General features: G+C 42.4%; 1 protein-coding gene across 1 annotated transcript in view; it reads right to left on the bottom strand.

Annotated features, from left to right (window-relative positions):
* LOC136874774 (putative uncharacterized protein DDB_G0285119) overlaps positions 1–18,296 on the bottom strand; it is a 45,218-nt gene extending 26,922 nt beyond the window's left edge. The window contains exon 1 of the mRNA XM_067148446.2: positions 18,251–18,296. The gene's annotated coding sequence lies outside the window, so the exon portion shown is untranslated. The remainder of the gene's footprint in view (positions 1–18,250) is intronic.
* Between the last annotated feature and the right edge of the window lie 1,797 nt (positions 18,297–20,093).

Raw genomic sequence — 20,093 nt, 5'->3', positions numbered from 1 at the left:
TAATCGAACTCTTCAACCTTTCTAACATAAGAGAGCTGAAAGTTGACTGCAGTGTGGAATCGAACCCGAATCCTTCACGGGATTTCAGGAGGTTTGGTCCAACAGAACGAGTCCATATTGAGAAAGGGTCTATTCGGAAACATCTAAACAGGTTGTATTCATTCTATACGGTCCAGAGATGTTTTGTCTAATCTACAGTGTGATTCAGCAGCCCCTTCCAATATCGTTTGCTGCAGCCCAGCTAACGTGCACATGGTTATAGGGGTGCTATTCCCCGGCAAGAGTATTGAATCTTCAGTGAGCACATTTTGCACACGATTCTGAACCCCAGAGAAATGTTATATCATCTGTTCGCAAAACATGACTCCTTGAAATCATCTAGCAAACTCCTTTTACCATGTAACTATCTTAATGTGTCATGCTACGTGATCGGGTGTAAGGAAGAGGGGCATCAATGCACGATCAGTCAGAACCGGATGGCGTATGTACGCTGCTCTCGTCATACGACCAGTATGTTTCCAGCAGTGTAGCGTAGCGGATGTGGTTAGACGTTCGCCTAGAAATCGGCGGACCGAGCTCGATAGCTGCAGTCGCTTAAGTGCGGCCAGTATCCAGTAATCGGGAGATAGTGGGTTCGAGTCCCACTGTCGGCAGCCTTGAAGATGGTTTTCCGTGGTTTCCCATTTTCACACCAGGCAAATTCCGGGGCTGTACGATAATTGAGGCCACGACCGCTTCCTTCCAACTCCTAGGCCTTTCCTATTCCATCGTCGCCGTAAGACCTATCTGTATCAGTGCGACGTAAAGCAAATAGAAAAAAAAATCGGCGGAATGTGCCAGTGGCGGTTCGAATCCTGCATCATTCAAATATTTTTCCATCGGCATGATGTTTGAATACGTAAACACAGACCCACGTTTGTCACACGCTGTTATTCATTTCCTACCCTGTGCATACTCTGCTGGTTAGGGCCTGAATGTACTGTAATCTCTGCTGTCATTCGACATTTTTTCGACAGAGGAATACGTTGACATGATCCTCATTTATGGGAAGCGAGGAAAACGCGTGCGAGGTACTACGTCTGTACCAGGAACGGTATCCCGACAGGCGACACCCGGCTGTTACGACATTCCGCCGCGTTGAAAGACGCCTAAGGACAACAGGCGTGATTTCCAACCAGTCACCAGTCCACGATAGGCCCGTTACATCGGATGAAACAGAAGAGACCGTTCTAGAGGTAGCTTGTAATAATCGACACATCAGTACAAGGGCGATTGCACGACAGATCAACACCAGCCAGCCGTACGTCTGGCGAATAGTGCATAAATATAAATTTCACCCATACCGTCTTGAGCTACACCAAGGGCTCCATGGGTGGGATTTCGAAGCTCGAATGGAGTTCTGTCGGTGGCTATTAGGCAGGCCGGGAAATGATGCAGCATTCGCATCGCATATCTTGTTCTCGGACGAATCACGCTTCCATAATAATGGGAACGTCAATCGCCTCAACATGCACTATTTGAGTCCGGACAATCCTTACTGGATGCGACAGGCGGCCCATTAAATACGACGGGGAGTGAATGTTTGGTGTGGAATCTTGGGGGATCGCCTGATTGGACCTTATTTCTTTGAGGGCCATTGAACGGGCCTACGCTACCTGCATTTTCTGCGTCAGGAACTCCCACTGCCACCCGATTTGCATGAAAGCGGGTTTGAACTTACATTACGTGCGGTACGTATTGAACAAATATTTGAAAAAGTCGTTATCTACGCCCCGGACTCGAACCTCCCACCTGACACGCAAGCTCGCTCCGCCACGCCTTTACCAGCTACACTATAGTTCCGTTCCGCAAACACATTCATTCACACCCAATTTGCATGAAAGCGGGTTTGAACTTACATTGCGTGCGGTACGTATTGAACAAATATTTGAAAAAGTCGTTATCTTCGCCCCGGGCTCGAACCTCCCACCTGCACAATCGTTTGACGATGTGGTTGCAACAGGATGGAGCTCCACCACATTCGACCTTGGCCGTTCGTAACCACCTGGACGAGGAACTGCCAGGTAAATGGACAGGACGAGGAGGCCCTGTTTCTTTGTCTGCCAGATCACCAGCTTTAACGCCGTTAGACTTCTTCTTGTGGGTACATTTGAAGAATGTCGTTTACACTCAAGCGCCGGAAAACTCCTTCCAGCTCCGGCAACTCTTCACGGATGCCTGCCAAGCAATTACAGCTGGAATGCTTCAGCGCGCAAGACGATCTATTGGACATCGGGCCCGAATATGCATAAGCCAAAACGGTCATCATATAGAGCATTTGCTGCGACAAAACCTTGTCAGGGCAGTTGTGTTCCTATTATTTCTGGTCTGTATGTATTCGGCCTGCTAACTAATCGGCCCTTCTTAGGGCCTCAAACACATTCACACCCAATTTACATGAAAGCGGGTTTGAACTTACATTGCGTGCGGTACGTATTGAACAAATATTTGAAAAAGTCGTTATCTTCGCCCCGGACTCGAACCTCCCACCTGACACGCAAGCCCGCTCCGCCACGCCTTTACCAGCTACACTACAGTTCCGTTCCGCACACTGGGCAGCTTATAGCAAGTAGCCCTATTAGGTTTACTGCGGTCACAATATCAATTGAGTGTTTCGCCGGTGTGTCAGGTTCATATGATCTAGAAGGCACACGCATGTCTTCCAGTGTTTAATACGAGTATAACATTATGGCGTCCTATCTTGGTGAGGCGGTAAATACCAAGATATCCGGTTGTGTTGTCTGAGCATACCGGCAGGGCAGATACTTTCAGAACGGAATGCATATTGTGGGTTGCATAAAACTACATTGGAAGGGGCGGATGAATCACGCTGTATAGAAATGTCTAAAGGTAATGCAAACTATCCCGTGAGTTAAATTATTCAGTGTATGGTAAACTCCACTGAAAAAATATCATATTTCTAGCCAAATGTATCAACCGAGAGTTAAAATGTTAAATTAAAGTTGGCAAACAGGCTGATTAATTTTAACGTTGCCCAGTTTCGTCATAAAATTTTCTATTACTACACAATAATCGGAACCGATGGCTACAACTATACTACCACTAAAAAAAATTATACCAGGACAATTTATATCATTACCGTATCACTGAGTCCACCTCTGTGGTGTAGTTGTTAGCGTAATTAGCTTCCACCCCCGGAGGTCCGGGATCAATTCCCGGCTCTGCAACGAAATTTGAAAAGTGGTACGAGGGCTGGAACGGGGTTCACTCAGCCTCGGTAGGTCAACTGAGTAGAGATGGGTTCGATTCTCACCTCAACCATCCTGGAAGTGGTTTACCGTGGTTTTCCACTTCTCCTCCAGGCAAATGCCGGGATGGTACCTAAATTAAGGCCACGGCGGCTTCCTTCCCTCTTCCTTGTCTATCCCTTCCAATCTTTCCACCCCCCCCCCCGCAAGGCCCCTGTTCAGCATAGCAGGTGAGTCCGCCTGGGCGAGGTACTGGTCCTCCTCCCCAGTTTCATCTCCCGATCCAATGTCTCAAGCTTCAGGGCACTGCCCTTGAGGCGGTAGAGGTGGGATCCCTCGCTGAGTCCGAGGGAAAAGCCAACCCTGGAGGGTAAACAGATTAGGAAGAAGAAGAGCGTATCACTGAAAGAACGTTCGTTCAACATCTGCGTATTGGCGTGGTTTTGATCGTAAAATGTGGAATACCCGGTGCACAATAAATGTTCAATTATTATGATTTCTTAATTTATAAAATGATTTGCATTAACCTGAGTGAATAAATATTTCTATTTCCTTAAACTGTTTTTGAAAACTTTTCGAACTTGAAGACATTTTGGTTTCTCTACCTTATCCGTTACCACCTTGGAACATTTTAAACTATTTGCCCACAATTTGAAGAGGACAGTTAGGGTATGGACATTTTCTATGTGGACATTCTGTGTGCTAGGACATTTTCGAGTATTAAATCATCATGTGCTATGGATATTTAGGTAGACTGGAATTTTTCGTTCTCTGATTTTGAATAAACAGTCTAAAGTCATGCATGAATTATCTTCGAATTACTGAACCATGCTCAGATCACAATCTCCCGTTCAAGCCAGAAATTAACTAAATTTTTATACTTAAAATTTGAACTCTTACAAGAAACAAGGCCGAAGAAGCAGCTTATACACCACCGGACGGAGCCGGGATCGAACCCGCCAACTTGAACTAAGAAGACCAGAGATCTACCAAATGACCTACTCAGCCCGGTACTTATGATAAAAAATTTAGATCAGCGTTACCTTTTTTTTTCAACTTGCTTCATATCGCACCGACACAGATAGGTCCTATGACGACAATGGGATAGGAAATGCCTAGGAGTGGGAAGGAATCGGCTGGCCTTAATTAAGGAACAGCCCCAGCATTCGTCTGGTGTGAAAATGGAAAACCACGGAAAATCACCTTCAGGGCTGCCGACAGTGGGGCTCGAACCCACTATCTCCCGCATCCAAACTCACAGCTGCGCGCTGCACGGCCAACTCGCCCGGTGCTTTAATTTTGGGTAGTGCGAAAATCGTCTCTTAAGTTTCACTAAGTGGTCATCATCATAGTTTACAAAATAATTAAATAAGACTTCTACTTTGCACTATGAACAGCGAATGAAGAACTAGTCACTACGCTATTAATAAAAGTTTACTCCAGTTAAATGAAAATTAACTCCTTCGATATAAAAAAACCATACAAAATAAACTTATTTGTATAGCGTGGTGATTCTATATCATTCAAGTGTGCATACACATCTAATCGTCCTCTTCGCTACTGTCTGTATAAACATTACGAATCTATGCTGCACGCGTCAATATGAAGCAATCGACACTGCAACTAGCAAATTAGGTTGCATAAGACCAGAGCCAATTCTTCTCAAAACTGTAGTCCTCCAAATACAGTGCAACGCCAAACAGTGTCCCGAGGATAGGGAAAGTAGTATTCGCATTACCAAAACTCTCTAACAGAAATAAAGGTAGAGGCGAATTTATATTAAAAACACAACAATAAAGGTTTGGTTCAGAGAAACTTGACGCAATATATCACAAATTTCACGTCTCAAAGAGATCAGCTGCAAGACAAGGCATGTGACAAACATGTGTCTTGTTCACTAATCCGTAACTGTGTGAAGGACATGGGTAAAAACATTTCTGTCTTTCGTGTGACAGAGTCGTTGAAGCGTTTTGTGAAATTATAAATAGTTAATGATAATAAAAATATGTTTGTGATAATACATTTTTGAACTGTTTTAATGAAAACAATGCCTAGAACACGTTTGTATGACAATTAAAGAACACAAACACGTAAATGACAAACTGTATTTATAATATTTCATTATCTGACTTTACTAACTCCATTTTAGAGAAACTTTCACTTATCCCAAGTGTCCCAAGTGATTAACTCTGTGTAACTATTTATATTATTATTATTTTCTTCTAGTAGACGATTATTATTTACTCTAACAGTGCTCAAAATGCTTAACTAGATAAGCGAAACATGTAATATACCGTATAAATAGGCTTATTTATCACACTCTGAAGTTACACGCCAGTATGGTTTATGGTAACTATTACCGGGACAGAGTATAAGCATGCGCTATACGCCTGTTGATAATGCCATCCATGTGCCGCTTTTGAGAAAGCACGTTCTTTGAAACAGCGCATTCGACGTTAATAATATTGGTTAATTGATAATCACTTCAGTCACTGTATTTATAATAGTCACCAGGCTGTTGCGATTTTGTCGCACAGGAGATTTTAAGAGTCACTAGGGTGTCGCAATTTTTTCAGACAGGAGATGTTAACAGTCACCAGAGAGTCGCATTTTTTTAGCACAGGAGATGTTAACAGTCACAAGGGTGTAGCAATTTTTTCAGACAGGAGATGTTAACAGTCACCAGGGTGTAGCAATTTTTTCAGACAGGAGATGTTAACAGTCACCAGGGTGTCGCAATTTTTTCATACAGGAGATGTTAACAGTCACCAGAGAGTCGCATTTTTTTTAGCACAGGAGATGTTAACAGTCACCAGGGTGTCGCAATTTTTTCATACAGGAGATGTTAACAGTCACCAGGGTGTCGCAATTTTTTCAGACAGGAGATGTTAACAGTCACCAGAGAGTCGCATTTTTTTAGCACAGGAGATGTTAACAGTCACAAGGGTGTCGCAATTTTTTCAGACAGGAGATGTTAACAGTCACCAGAGAGTCGCATTTTTTTAGCACAGGAGATGTTAACAGTCACCAGGGTGTCGCAATTTTTTCATACAGGAGATGTTAACAGTCACCAGAGAGTCGCATTTTTTTAGCACAGGAGTTTTTAAGTGTCACGAATTTCAGTTTTGTCTTACATGAGATTTTAATAGTCACCAGAGTGTCGAATTTTGTCGCACAAGGTAATTTTAAGAGTCATCAGAGTGTCGCAGTTTTACTACACAGGAAATTTTAATAGTCACCAGGGTGTTTGTAATTTTGTCACGCAGGATATTTTAGTAGTCATCAGGGTGTCTGCCGTTTTGTCACACCTGGTATTTTAATAGTCACCAGGGTGTCGCAAGTTTGTAGCACCGGAGACTTTAATAGTCACCAGGGTGTGGCAGTTTTGTCACACAGGAGATATTAATAGTCACCATGGTGTTGCAGTTTTGTTGCACAGGAGATTTGAATAGTCACTAGGGTGTTTGTAATTTTGTCGCACAAGAGATTTTAAGTCATGAAGATGTCACAGTTTTGTCATACAGGAGATTATAGTAGTCAACAGGGTGTCACAATTTTGTCGCAAAAAAGATTTTAAGTCACCGGGGTGTCACAATTTTGTCGACAGGAGATGTTAAGAGTCGCAATTTTGTCGCACAGGGGATTTTCAGAGTCATCAGGGTGTCGCACTTTTGTTGAAAGGAGATTCTTGACGCAAAATACGTCTATAGCTTCTGTACCGTTCTTGGGTGAGGGTTAAAAAACATGAAAGTTTTGAAATAGAAATAATTTCTAGACAACACATGTGAAGACAGTGAACAGTATCTCATTCTTAAGAAGAAGTACCAGCGTTCCTATGAACAAGAGTTTGATCCTGGTGTGAGGTGGTGGTAGTGATGGTGTTGGTGGTGGGGGGGTGGTAGTGGTGGTAGTGGTTATTGTTTTAAGAGGAAGTAGTCGTCATTAAGTGATAAAATAGCACCGCAATCTTGACGATTAAAATCACCATGCGGTTTGGCTATCAATTAGTATAGCTCTGGACTTCGACACGATAGCAAATCGTTGATATGTCGCTTGATTCATAGCAGCAAGCTCGACAAATACACGGCGAAGAAAGGATCAAGTATTCGAAATTCGACAAAATTGTTGTGCGAACGAGTGCGGGAAACTTATTTCCGAAAATGCCGTCTCATATGGAAAGTAAATGTGTTCAGAATCTTCAGAATGACAGAATGCAGACGATGAAGCGAATTCTGAAATGTGCAAATCACCATTGTCGACCATCTAGAGGCTTATGTCTCAAAGTTAAGGCGGCCGAGCGTCTCGTGAGATGAGTTCGACGCTAACCAACACAGCACATCTCCTCCATACATTATCTGCCCATTGAAGAAGTTCCCTCAATTCTCGGTGGTATAAATATATATTTAACTTTCACCCGTAAAATCGACGTCCACATAGGGTTGTGTCTGGTAAAGCACCCGGGCGGAAATGTGTACTTAATCTACTGTACATTAGTGCCGACTCCGACCTGGATGTGCAAATCTCTTGTGTTGCGGATGTTCTGGATATATCCTGATCGTGCAAGAATCTGTAATAATCCGGTTCGAGTCACGAACTTATATTCACCAGATCTCAATTAAATTATACCCGGGCATCTTTAAAACAGTCTCCAAGGACAACTATACTTAATATAGGCTATTGTGTCTGCTTTTTCGAATAGAAATAATTATTATAAAAATAATAGTAACAAAACCATGTCATTTTCCCACACTCCGGGGGGGTCAGGGGTGCGAACTGCGTCGCATATATGGATTTGCCATTGATTTACGATCAGATGCCCTACGTCAAGAGATGTAAGCTATTCTCTGTTGCTTGCTTCTGTGGTGGTTGGTAGTGTGGTGGGCTTTGCGTGCATCAAGAAGAGTGTGATGTGACAAACCAAACACCCAGTTCCCGAATCAAAGGAATTAATCAGACGCGATTTAACTCTCCGACCCACAGGAGAATCAAACCCCGGTCCCTCTGATTTGAAGACTTCATTTCTGACCATTCATTCAAGGAACATAATAATAATAATAATAATAATAATAATAATAATAATAATAATAATAATAATAATAATAATAATAATAATCCTGAAGGGACACTACTCTCCGAAATAGAAAAGAAAGGAAATCTTTATAAGGAAGATCCTGGGACTCACAAAATGTAAAAAAAAAAAAAAAACTAATTAAAACTCCGTTTGTGACTAAATTATGACCTATACGAATGATTCAAGGAGATTTCGACCATAATGAAGTAAAGCCAAATGGCTCTGGACCGCTCATAAGTATAGAACCAGAAAGGATAGCAAAGAAGATCCTCGCTTTCCAAGTCCAAAATATTAAAGAAAATTTGTTGTGTTTGAAAACTATGGCCACGAAAATGACTTACGTATCTTATACAATAAAGAACCTTTTCTTCATCGTATGTAATACTGGCGTATGCCATACTTCTAGCAGAAACCGTTAGATGGTAGCTGTAAGCAGAGGCACTAACTGCTATCCCAGTTCGCACCAAAACAACACTGGCCTTCATCAGCAGTTTCAATTGCATATCAATAGAAGGTCATTAACTAATCAGAAAAAGAAAATGTTGGCTGTATTGTAGTTCATACTACCCAGTCACAATGACAAACTGTGAGGAAGACATGGGTCCACTTCAAGTATACTGCGGTGAAGATAATAAGTAAGATGAAAGTTTTCCAGACGCTTGCTTTAAAACTTCGGTTAGTTAATTTAAATACATTTTCCCTCGTTATTACAATCCCAAATAAAGATGTTTGGGGTTAACATTGTTCGTACATGAGCGTTGATTGTTTATTTTTATAATCTGCTTTACGTCACACCGAGACAGATAGGTCTTATGGCAACAAAGGGACAGGAAAGGCCTAGGAAGAAGAAGGAAGCGGCCGTGGCCTTAATTAAGGCACAGCCCGAGTTTTTCCCTGGTATGAAAATGGGAAACCACGAAAACCATATTCAGGGCTGCCGACAGTGGGATTCGAACTCAATATCTCCAGGATGCAATCTCACATATGTGCACCCCTAACCGTACAGCCAACTCGCTCGGTAGAGTTGATTGTAATGACATGTTTCTTTAATTATTTTCATTGACTCATATTGAGTTGTATTTTATTAGAGTATGGAATTTCTGCTATTAACTTTCCAAATTGAACGACGCCTTACCAAATTCATGTTATAATCATGATATTATTATTATTGTTATTGATTGTTGTTATTATTATTATACTATGGTATAAATGACGTGTGGCCTCCGGAGAGGCCTGGTGCAAGTCTTTTGATTTAACTCCCGTAGGCAAGCTGCACGCCTTGATGAGGATGGAATGATGATGAAGACGACACATACACCAAGTCCCCGTGCCAGAGGAATTAACCAATTATGGTTAAAATTACCGACACTGCTGGGAATCGAACCCGGGACCACTGTGACCAAAGGCCAGCACGCTAACCATTTAGCCATGGAGCCGGGTAATATCATGGAGATTCTTGTTTATTAATATCAAAATAAAGAGGGAAAATTTTAAAGGATTCATAAGTTATGTAATTCAATATTAAGATAAAAATAATATACTAAGGGAACCTGTGGATTGATACAATTCAACAATGCTTACCATAACCTATGAAAAATCCATCCTTTCTTAACCTAATAACACTGTAAGTGGTGATTTAACATTTCACTGGAGTTTTCATTTCTTCTAAACTCAAAACATTAAGTACTTCGGATGTTACCATTCATGACTCACGCCATTCATGCTTTCAACCCCTCGTATGTCTTCGTACTGTGTGTTTTTTATAAGTTGAATTCTGGTCGTTAATTTCTTCTTTGATCTAAATACTGTAACTTGTACACCATATTATTGAATTTTAGGGGAAATTTATGGGTGTGTTTTGAAGTAAACAGACACGTGACTAGATAATTCAAAGTTACCGTATTAGAAAATTCAGGCTACAACATATAAATTTCATCTTCCCGTATTGACAGCTAAACTAATAATATTTAAATCACTATAACTATGATTTATTATTAAACAGTACCCTCCTTATTCAATACATTATGGTATAATGTGAATTTAAAAATCTTAAATTTTACATTTGTTACATCTAGACTATACTGTACCTGTTTCGATCCTAATTGGATCATCTTCAGTAGATTGATAAAAGATTGGCACATATAATAGTTAAAAACATTTAAAAGTGAAGAAATAATCATGTTGTGAATGTCAAAATGTTCTTATTAAGAAAAACGTTCAATATTAAGATAAAATATACCACAGAATCTTGGATTCATACAGTTCAATGATTACCATAACCTACGAAAAATCCATCCTTTCTTAACCTAATAACATTGTAAGTGGAACATGTATACCCTAGATATGACAAATGTGAAATTTAAGATTTTTAAATTCACATTATACCATAATGTATTGAATAAGGAGGGTACTGTTTAATAATAAATCATAGTTATAGTGATTTTTTTGCTAGTTGCTTTAGGTCGCACCGACACACATAAGTCTTATAGCGACGATGGGAGAGTAAAGGCCTAGGAATGGGAGGGAAGCGGCCGTGGCCTTGATTAAGGTACAGCCCCAGCATTTGGTTATAGTGATTTAAATATTATTAGTAAAATTCAAGCTTCCAGTTTGATGGGGTTGTTTCCCTAGCCATAGGACCTGCAATTTTACGTGGAATATATAGAATATCCCACAAGCATTGACCGGAATTCAAACCGCGGTCACCTTGTTGAGAAGTTAGTCACAGTCACTCTCGGTCATCACGCCCGTACATACCGAGCTTTAGATTCAGACAGCCATCGTTTCCGTAGTAGAGCTATGATTCGCGGAAAAGAACAAAGTCCATTTTTAGTGCGTGAATGAAATGCTATCGATTTGTTTCGGATAGCATCAGTAAAAGAGAAACGTTCCGAGCCTTCTAGAAGTGCGAGTGTGAACATTGCGCCGTAAGTGAAACGTTCGGAATTAAGTGGCTAATTAGGCCAGGTTCTCAGGGCCTGTGAGAAGAAGCAGCATGACAACACCACGAGTGGATATGCAGAGCAGCTCCTGGGAGAACTCGATTGCTCAAGCGCTCCAAGTACGAGGAACCTTTCGGTTAGGAAGGCTAAGGTTCCATGTCACTCACTCGTAATTTGGATATTGAGAGAGGATGGCAAGACTTCCATGTTAAGACTTGCACTCATAACTAGGATAATGATAGTAGAGGACAAGTGGTCGATGTGAGTATTTATACTCATTGGTAGGATACTGAGAGTGAGAGTGGAGGAGAGGAGTTCGATGTTAGGACAATATTGTGGAGTGCCTGTTCAAAAGCACTGTTTCCACTTCCAAAATATAAATCACTATTTCATCCAAGTACATTACAGTAGTTGAATATTATCGATTGCCATGAGCAAACCAGACAAGAAAAGATTTCGTCTCTTGCGCTTTTCCCACAACCTTCTTAAGATGGAAATAGCACATTTTGAACAGACTATCCCTCAATTATAGCTAGGGTACCAAGTGTGGAACACAAGACTTGGATGTTAGGATTGACACTCATAGCTAAGATGATGATGACCTTTTTCATAGCTTAGCCCTTGCCGTTTGTGCCAGGAGTGTCCGAGGACATGTTCGGCTCACTATCTGTTTGATACCCATGGATGACCTGCCCGTCTGATAGTGGAGACGATGATGACAATGAGGAAGAGAGAGGGAGAAATCCAATGCTTGCACGTAGCCTACACCTGTCCAATAACACCTAGGGATCTGCTCAATTCTTAAGGTCCTCATCTGAACCCCTCAGTGTAGTGGGGGCGATAGAATAACGCCCACGGTATCCCCTGCCTGTCGCAAGAGGTTCCGAGGGCTCTGAATTTTGGAGCGTGACCACAGGTACTTAGCTGAGTTCTGGCATTGCTTCCACTTACTTGTGTCAGGCTCCTCACTTTCATCCATGAGACTTCCTTGGTCACCGCTTGTTTTCTCCGACCTCGACTCTATGAGAGCATTCGAGGGCTAGGGAATCTTTCATTTTCACTTTCTTTGTGGCCCTTGTCTTTCTTTGGCCGATATCTTCATTTTCCAAGTGTAGAATCCCTTCCATTTTTCCTCTCTGATTATTATTCCTCCTAAGAGAATAATCACCGCCAACACCTCTCCATCCGACGGATGAATTACCATCAACAGCGTAACACATCAACATCAATACATAAACACGGCGGAGAGGTTTGGAATTTAATCCAGACTTTTGACATGCAATCTATTGATTAGAAATATATACCAACCACCACCTCTCCTAACCGGCTGGTGAACATTCTGATGGTGAAAATTTTTCCACTAACAGTACTCGAAGCAGCTAACCATGGCGTCTGACCATTGAAATCTTGACGGCTTACGGAACAAGGCAGCAGACGGGTTGAATGTTTATGGTGACGACGACGACGACGACGACGACGACGATGATGATGATGATGATGATGATGATAATCGCATGCCCTTAGCTACCGTGGCCGGCCTGAGTAGCTCGGACGATAGAGCGCTGGCCTTCTGAACCCAGCTTGGCAGGTTCGATCCTGGCTCAGTCCGGTGCTATTTGAAGGTGTCAGCCTCCTGTCGGTAGATTTACTGGCACGTTAAAGAACTCCTGCGGGACAAAATTCCGGCACCTCGGTATATCCTAAAACCGCAAAAGTAGTTAGTGGCGCGTAGAATTAATAACATTATTATTATCAGCTACCATGTGCGGACCCTCTGATTTCACGCCGTTTAGGCTGCCTGAATGTCAATTTCGATGTTCCATTTTCCATTACCTGACGGCAAAGAAACCAGAAATATATCTGGGCGGCCCATGGCTTAGTTAAAATTTATCAGATAAACACCAAATATGTCACCAGAGATCTTTTACATGCCGACATCGTACGACATGGAGTGACGATTGGCCTCTTTTCCAACTTTAAAATGTCCGACTATCTCTCTTATGTTTGAACCCATAAGTTTTGGATCAGTGATACAACAGAGGAAGTTAGCTGAGATCATGAGAATAGAGGACAAGAGTTCGGTGTCAGGGCACTCGCTCATTACATAAACTATTATACAAGTGGGTGACATGAATGCTGCGCTAGTAGGAGATCTTGAGTTCGTATCAAAGTGTCTGCAGTACATGTCCTAGGAATAGTGAAAAATGAAAATCCTCAGCCTGTTTCCAGTCATTACACCGGGCCAGGAATGGAATGAATGAAGCCCCCATCTTGCGGCGAGGACAGGAATTGTGCACTCCCCTCGGGCAATGATTAATGACTGACAGATGGAATGAAATGATAATGGAGAGTGTTGCTGGAATGGAAGGTGACAGGGAAAACCGGAGTACCCGGCCAAGAAACCTGTCCCGCCTCTGCTTTGTCCAGCATAAATCTCACATGGAACGACCGGGATTTGAATCAGGAATCCAGCGGTGAGAGGCCGGTGCGTTGCCGCCTGAAACACAGAGGCTCTGTCCTAGGAATAGTATTCCCCACAATATTTCACACACGAATACCGATTAGTGAAACTACTCAGTATTAGACACATACTGCGCGCTAATTTACAAACACCTACATAACCACGGAGTACACAGCAGAACAGCTCATTAGACAGTTTATACATGAAGAAGTAGTAATAGATTTTGACAAACTACATGTTCCAGGTCAGACAAATAAATAATAATAATAATAATAATAATAATAATAATAATAATAATAATAATAATTTTTCCCAAATTATCTGAGGTCAGTACTAAATGAGATTACGTCCAGTTTCACAGCCGGATACCCTTCCCTACACCAATCCTATGAGAAGGGGAGTGGGTTCAATGCGCAGTACGATTGATGTAGTTTTAAGTTGGCATTCGGGGTTTGTGGGTTTGAACTGCATCGTTGGCAATCCCAAAGATAGTTTTCCGTGATTTGCCTTTCTCACACCTTCTTCTTCTTCCTAATCTGGTTACCCTCCAGGGTCGGTTTTTCCCTCCGACTCAGGAGGGATCCCACCTCTACCGCCTCAAGGGCAGTGTTCTGGAGCTTCAGACTTTGGGTCGGGGGATACAACTGGGGAGAATGACCAGTACCTCTCCCAGGTGGCCTCACCTGCTACGCTGAACAGGGGCCTTGCGGGGGATAGGAAGATTGGAAGGGATACACAAGGAAGAGGGAAGGAAGTGGTCGTGGCCTTAGGTTAGTAGAAGTGGGAAACCACGGAAAACCACTTCCAGGATGGCTGAGGTGGGAATCTAACCCACCTCTACTCAGTTGACCTCCCGAGGCTGAGTGGACCCTGTTCCAGCCCTCGTACCACTTTTCAAATTTCGTGGCAGAATCGGGAATCGAACCCGGGCCTCCGGGATGGCAGCTAATCACACTAACCACTACACCACAGAGGTGGACGTAAATTTCATATCTTTAAAAACTTTGAAAATTCTGAATTTTAAATTAGACGTGAATTGGGAAATTTTCAGCAAACATATTTATGGTAGCAAAGTTTTATTTGAAATGAATAAATCTCATTTCAGCATGATACTTAAAAAGCTGTGAAGTAATGGAAAAGAAACACTGATGTTCCTCGGGACTAGACGGAACAAACTGAGCGACCCTTAATTTTCTCATGTCCATTTCAAACGAAGTCCAAGTGCAATTATGAATATGAGCTTCATCCAAAGTAGCTGACATGAACTTCCAGTCGATGGAGCGAACTGGTCTTTACCACGGCCGTCTATCATATCTCTTATTCTATTGGAAATAATGTGAATCACAAAATGAATAGACCGGGCGAGTTGGCCATGCAGTTAGGGGCGCGCAGCTGTGAGCTTGCATCCGGGGGGTAGTGGGTTCGAGCCCCACTGTCGGCAGCCCTGAATATAGTTTTCCGTGGTTTCCCATTTTTCACACCAGTCAAATTATGGGGCTGTACCTTAATTAAGGCCACGGCCGCTTCCTCCCGACTCCTAGGTCTTTCCTATCCCAACGTCGCCATAAGACCTACCTGTGTCGCTGCGACGTAAAACAAATTCTAAAAGAAAAAATGAATACGCTTATTCCTGTGATGGTCATTCATTGAAAGTAGAGTAATGTGAATATTCCGTGATCATCAAACGCGGAATCTGCAGTTACACCTAGAATCCGAACCAAAGAGATGAGAAACTTCAATTTAGTAAATTTCTCGGTCAGCTTGGTGGGAGTGTAGTAATGATGTTTCTTCTTTCCAAGGAATTTCCCGATTATTTAGACTCGGAATTAAATGTGAATTAAACCCAGTTTTTACGGTCAGATGACCCTCATGATGCCAACCCAATGTATTCGTTATTGTGTAATGATGTGAGTTGTGGGTAAATTGAGATATGTGAACTGAAACGGTTCCCGAAACATAGAACTTGACCAGATGTGGCAAAAATACCAGGGGCAGCCTAGTCGAGGCTGTTAAGGCAATTTCCTGAAGGACATGAGTTCGACTACTTGTCAATAGGTCGAGTAATGTAGAAACGATATTTCCCCTTCTGGAAAGGAACACGGCCATACAATTCACCCAGCCTACGCAAGAAATGTGAGTACCAGGTTAATTCCTGGGGATAAATGGCGGCTAGGTGTAGAGCTAACCACTCCATTACACTAATTGCTGAGTTTAAGGATATTCGAAATATTTACTTTACACTGCTCCAGGGAGGCCAATAGCCTATACAGAGATGGCTTTGCTCTTGGTTAAAATATACCCAACTCGACTGGGAATCGAAGCGGAAGGCCAATACACCGACAATACAGCCAAGTAACCAGACGGGTATCCCTGGACTAATGAGCCCGTCGTTCATGAGACTTTTAGCATACTAATATCCATGTGTAATAAGCAATGGTTTTATTGTATTTATTACACTTATCTGAAGAGAGCAGATGATGACCCCATTGTTTTACCTCTTTAAAACAACAATAGCCATCACTAGTCTTAAAAAGACGCCATAGTGCCGGAATTTTATAGTGAAAAATGACAATAAAATGACAAATTTCGCCCATTTAAACGCCGCTCTATACCAATCAAGAGTGTCTGCAACTAACCAACTGAGCTACGTTACAATCACACTCATTTCTTTTCCTTATAGAAAGAAATTATCTTCTTACCCACCGACCTCAGTGGTGCAGGTAGTTGTCTTTCGTTGTCCTTTCATTCCAAATATAACGAGTTCCAAACCGACTAAGGTACTGGCATTAAAGGATGTTCAAATGTAACAACTCGCGTCTGTTATGTTCAGGAGCAACTGGGAAAAAGAATTCTGACGTCCTAGCGTCTCTTAAAACCTACAGTATTTGAAAGGACTTTCACCAGATAAATATATTATTATTATTATTATTATTATTATTATTATTATCATCATCATCATCATCTGTTTACCCTCCAGGTTCGGTTTTTCCCTCGGACTTAGCGAGGGATCCCACCTCTACCGCCTCAAGGGCAGTGTCCTGGAGCTTCAGACTCTTGGTCGGGGGATACAACTGGGGAGTATGACCAGTACCTCGCCCAGGCGGCCTCACCTGCTATGCTGAACAGGGGCCTTGTGGAGGGATGGGAAGATTGGAAGGGATAGGCAAAGAAGAGGGAAGGAAGCGGCCGTGGCCTTAAGTTAGGTACCATCCCGGCATTCGCCTGGAGGAGAAGTGGGAAACCACGGAAAACCACTTCCAGGATGGCTGAGGTGGGAATCGAACCCACCTCTACTCAGTTGACCTCCCGAGGCTGAGTGGACCCCGTTCCAGCCCTCGTACCACTTTTCAAATTTCGTGGCAGAGCCGGGAATCGAACCCGGACCTCCGGGGTTGGCAGCTAATCACGCTAACCACTACACCACAGAGGCGGACTATTATTATTATTATTATTATTATTATTATAAGAATGGATGACAAACGGCTGACCAAAAGGATCTTGAAATACATCATGGGATTAAAGGTCACCTACAAGTGGGTAGAAGGGGTCAACAGGGATGTGGAAGAAGTTGGAATTCCACTACAGATTATCCACAATAGAAGAGAGTAGAGAAGAAGAGTAGACAGTCTAAAATCATTTGAAGAGAAACCACTAAACGGAGGCCCGGACGGGTCATTTCCGCTGAGGAGAGAAAGATGACAAGCGAAAGAATGTAGAGGCCCTGGGAGGAGAAGAAAGGCCAAGAAACCTTAAGTTCTATGCGGTCCATAGATGGCCAAATTCAAAAAAATGTTATTATTATTATTATTATTATTATTATTATTATTATTATTATTATTATTATTATTATTATTATTATTATTATTATTATTATTATTATTATTATTATTATTATATTGACCTATTTATTTTTTCTGCTTAAATTTTGTGGATGTGACTGTTTTTATTCCCAAATAAATGTAAAAGCCCTCTTGTACATGTACGCGACTGCCGATACTGTTGTTATTATAGAGATCGGCATCGCAGTGAAGTAATGCTTTATTTCAAAAATTCTTATTCCCTTGCCGAGATTCGAATAACGACCTCCATGATGAATGAGAAGCCACTGACGTTGCCACTTACTATCCCACCCCATACCCACTAAAATTAGTGTAAAACTGTGCTACTCCTGTTCAAGTTTACGGTGCAAACATTGAAGTTCTCCAACAGGGTTGGACTATTCCCATCCATAAATCATCACTCTACTCAGTTCTGTATTCATTTAGAATTTTAAAATTTGACGACAGTTTTCGAATACTTAATGGCCCGTTCATTCCTTAGTTGACAAAATACTAAGGTAAAGTTTTTTGGATGCCTTAAAAGTTAATAAATACTGTAATAAATTAAATAATAGTACATTACTCCCTACAATTTACTATACCATAGTGCGTGTCCTATATTACATTGTTATGAGATATAAAAATGTTGAGAGAAAATCAATAGCACAGATTCAATATTTCTTGAAGATAAGAAGACTTGAGGTACTTACCTCTGGAGAAGCGACTGTTGTGCTCGTGTAGCGGACGCAGACTGACGCTTCGGTCGCTCTCCGTGTGAGCTGGTGCTGTGGAGTTCTTAGTGATGCAACTCCTCATACATACACCCCCCCTCCCTGGTGTTAGTGAAAGGCCGCATCATCTTCATCACTTTCCCTCTCCGGAACAACGCAGCCTCCGACTCAACAGCTAAACTTCCGTTTAGCCTCCGTCCTAGCTACTCCCGATGAAGGTCAGGCAGACGACTGTTCTTGGTCTAACAGCGTCACACCGTTTAACTAAGAGGAAATGCATACGCAGGTATTCTTCAGGTTCTGAAGTGTAGAAAACGAATGTTTGACATTAGTCCGGTTACTCCTCTTGGTCGAAGTTCGGGAATTTTGCTTTAAAAGAAATTCACTAACGTGCCATCTACCGACCGGGACTTCTCATTTTCATCGTAGACCTGTTATGCCTTTCAGCGTTCACTCTGTAAGCCGATATAAATTAACTATGCGCCTCCACAATCCTCTATTTCCAGCTAGTCGCGTGGTCTTGTTTACTTCTACACAGCCTGTGGCCTGCAAAGAGTCCTGATGCAAGTCTTTTGAGTTCACGCCGTATAGATGCCTTCTGAACCTGTGAGAATAGGGCCTTACGTATGATATATTCTAATGACGAAGACGGCACAAACACCAAGCTCCAGAGCCATTGAATTAACCAATCAAGGCTAAAATCCAGGACCCAGCCAGGAATCAAACCCAGGACCTCCTGGACCATAGGCCAGCACGCTAACCATTCAAACATGGAGTCGTACTCTTCGCCACTAATTAATTCATTTCGTGTGGCTATTTCTAGCCGGGTACGGCTCTTGTAAGGCAGACCTTCCGATGAGGGTGGGCGGCATCTGCCATATTTAGGTAACGGCGTGTTATTGTGGTGGAGGATAGTATTATGTGTGGTGTGTGAGTTGCAGGGATGTTGGGGACAGCACAACTAACCAGCCCCCGAGCCAATGGAATTAACCAATGAAGGTTAAAACCCCCGACCCGGCCGGGATTCGAACCTGGAACCGTCTGAACCGAAGGCCAGTACGCTGACCATTCAACCAACGAGTCTGACACTACGCCACTTATTTTAATAATTAAAATCTGAGTCTAACCATGGGCGTCCTGTTCTTTCTCTCTACTTACCTTACCCTCCACAGCCGAGTACACTGTTCTCGTAGGTAATATATGCCTCTCCATTTGCCTCACATAACCATACAAGCGAAGCCAATTCATGAACATCTTAATTCCGAACCTTCCTACGATTGTTCCCACCTGCGTGTGTCAGCAATCATTCTCGCTACATTCATGTCTCTTACTTTCAATTTATGAATAACATATCCTGTACCGGGCGAGTTGGCCATGCGCGTAGAGGCGCGCGGCTGTGAGCTTGCATCCGGGAGATAGTAGGTTCGAATCCCACTATCGGCAGCCCTGAAGATGGTTTTCCGAGGTTTCCCATTTTCACACCAGGCAAATGCTGGGGCTGTACCTTAATTAAGGCCACGGCCGCTTCCTTCCAACTCCTAGGCCTTTCCTATCCCATCGTCGCCATAAGACCTATCTGTGTCGGTGCGACGTAAAGCCCCTAGCAAAAAAACAAAACATATCCTGAGTCTATCCAGCTTTCACTCCCGCACAGCGAAGTGCGTCTGAATACAGACCAATGTAAAAATATCTTCCGAGAACTCAGTTCTTCTTTACAAGATACCGTTGATCATAGCTCACTGCATTAGTCTTGTTATACCTTAATTTTGTTTTTCTGATTTTTACCATCTGGTTTATGTCCCACCGACACAGTTAGTTCTTA

Source organism: Anabrus simplex, chromosome 1 (genome assembly GCF_040414725.1).
Source record: "Anabrus simplex isolate iqAnaSimp1 chromosome 1, ASM4041472v1, whole genome shotgun sequence".
Taxonomy (NCBI): domain Eukaryota; kingdom Metazoa; phylum Arthropoda; class Insecta; order Orthoptera; family Tettigoniidae; genus Anabrus; species Anabrus simplex.
Note: the sequence above shows the minus strand (reverse complement) of the source record. Positions and strands in the feature narration are given on the sequence as shown.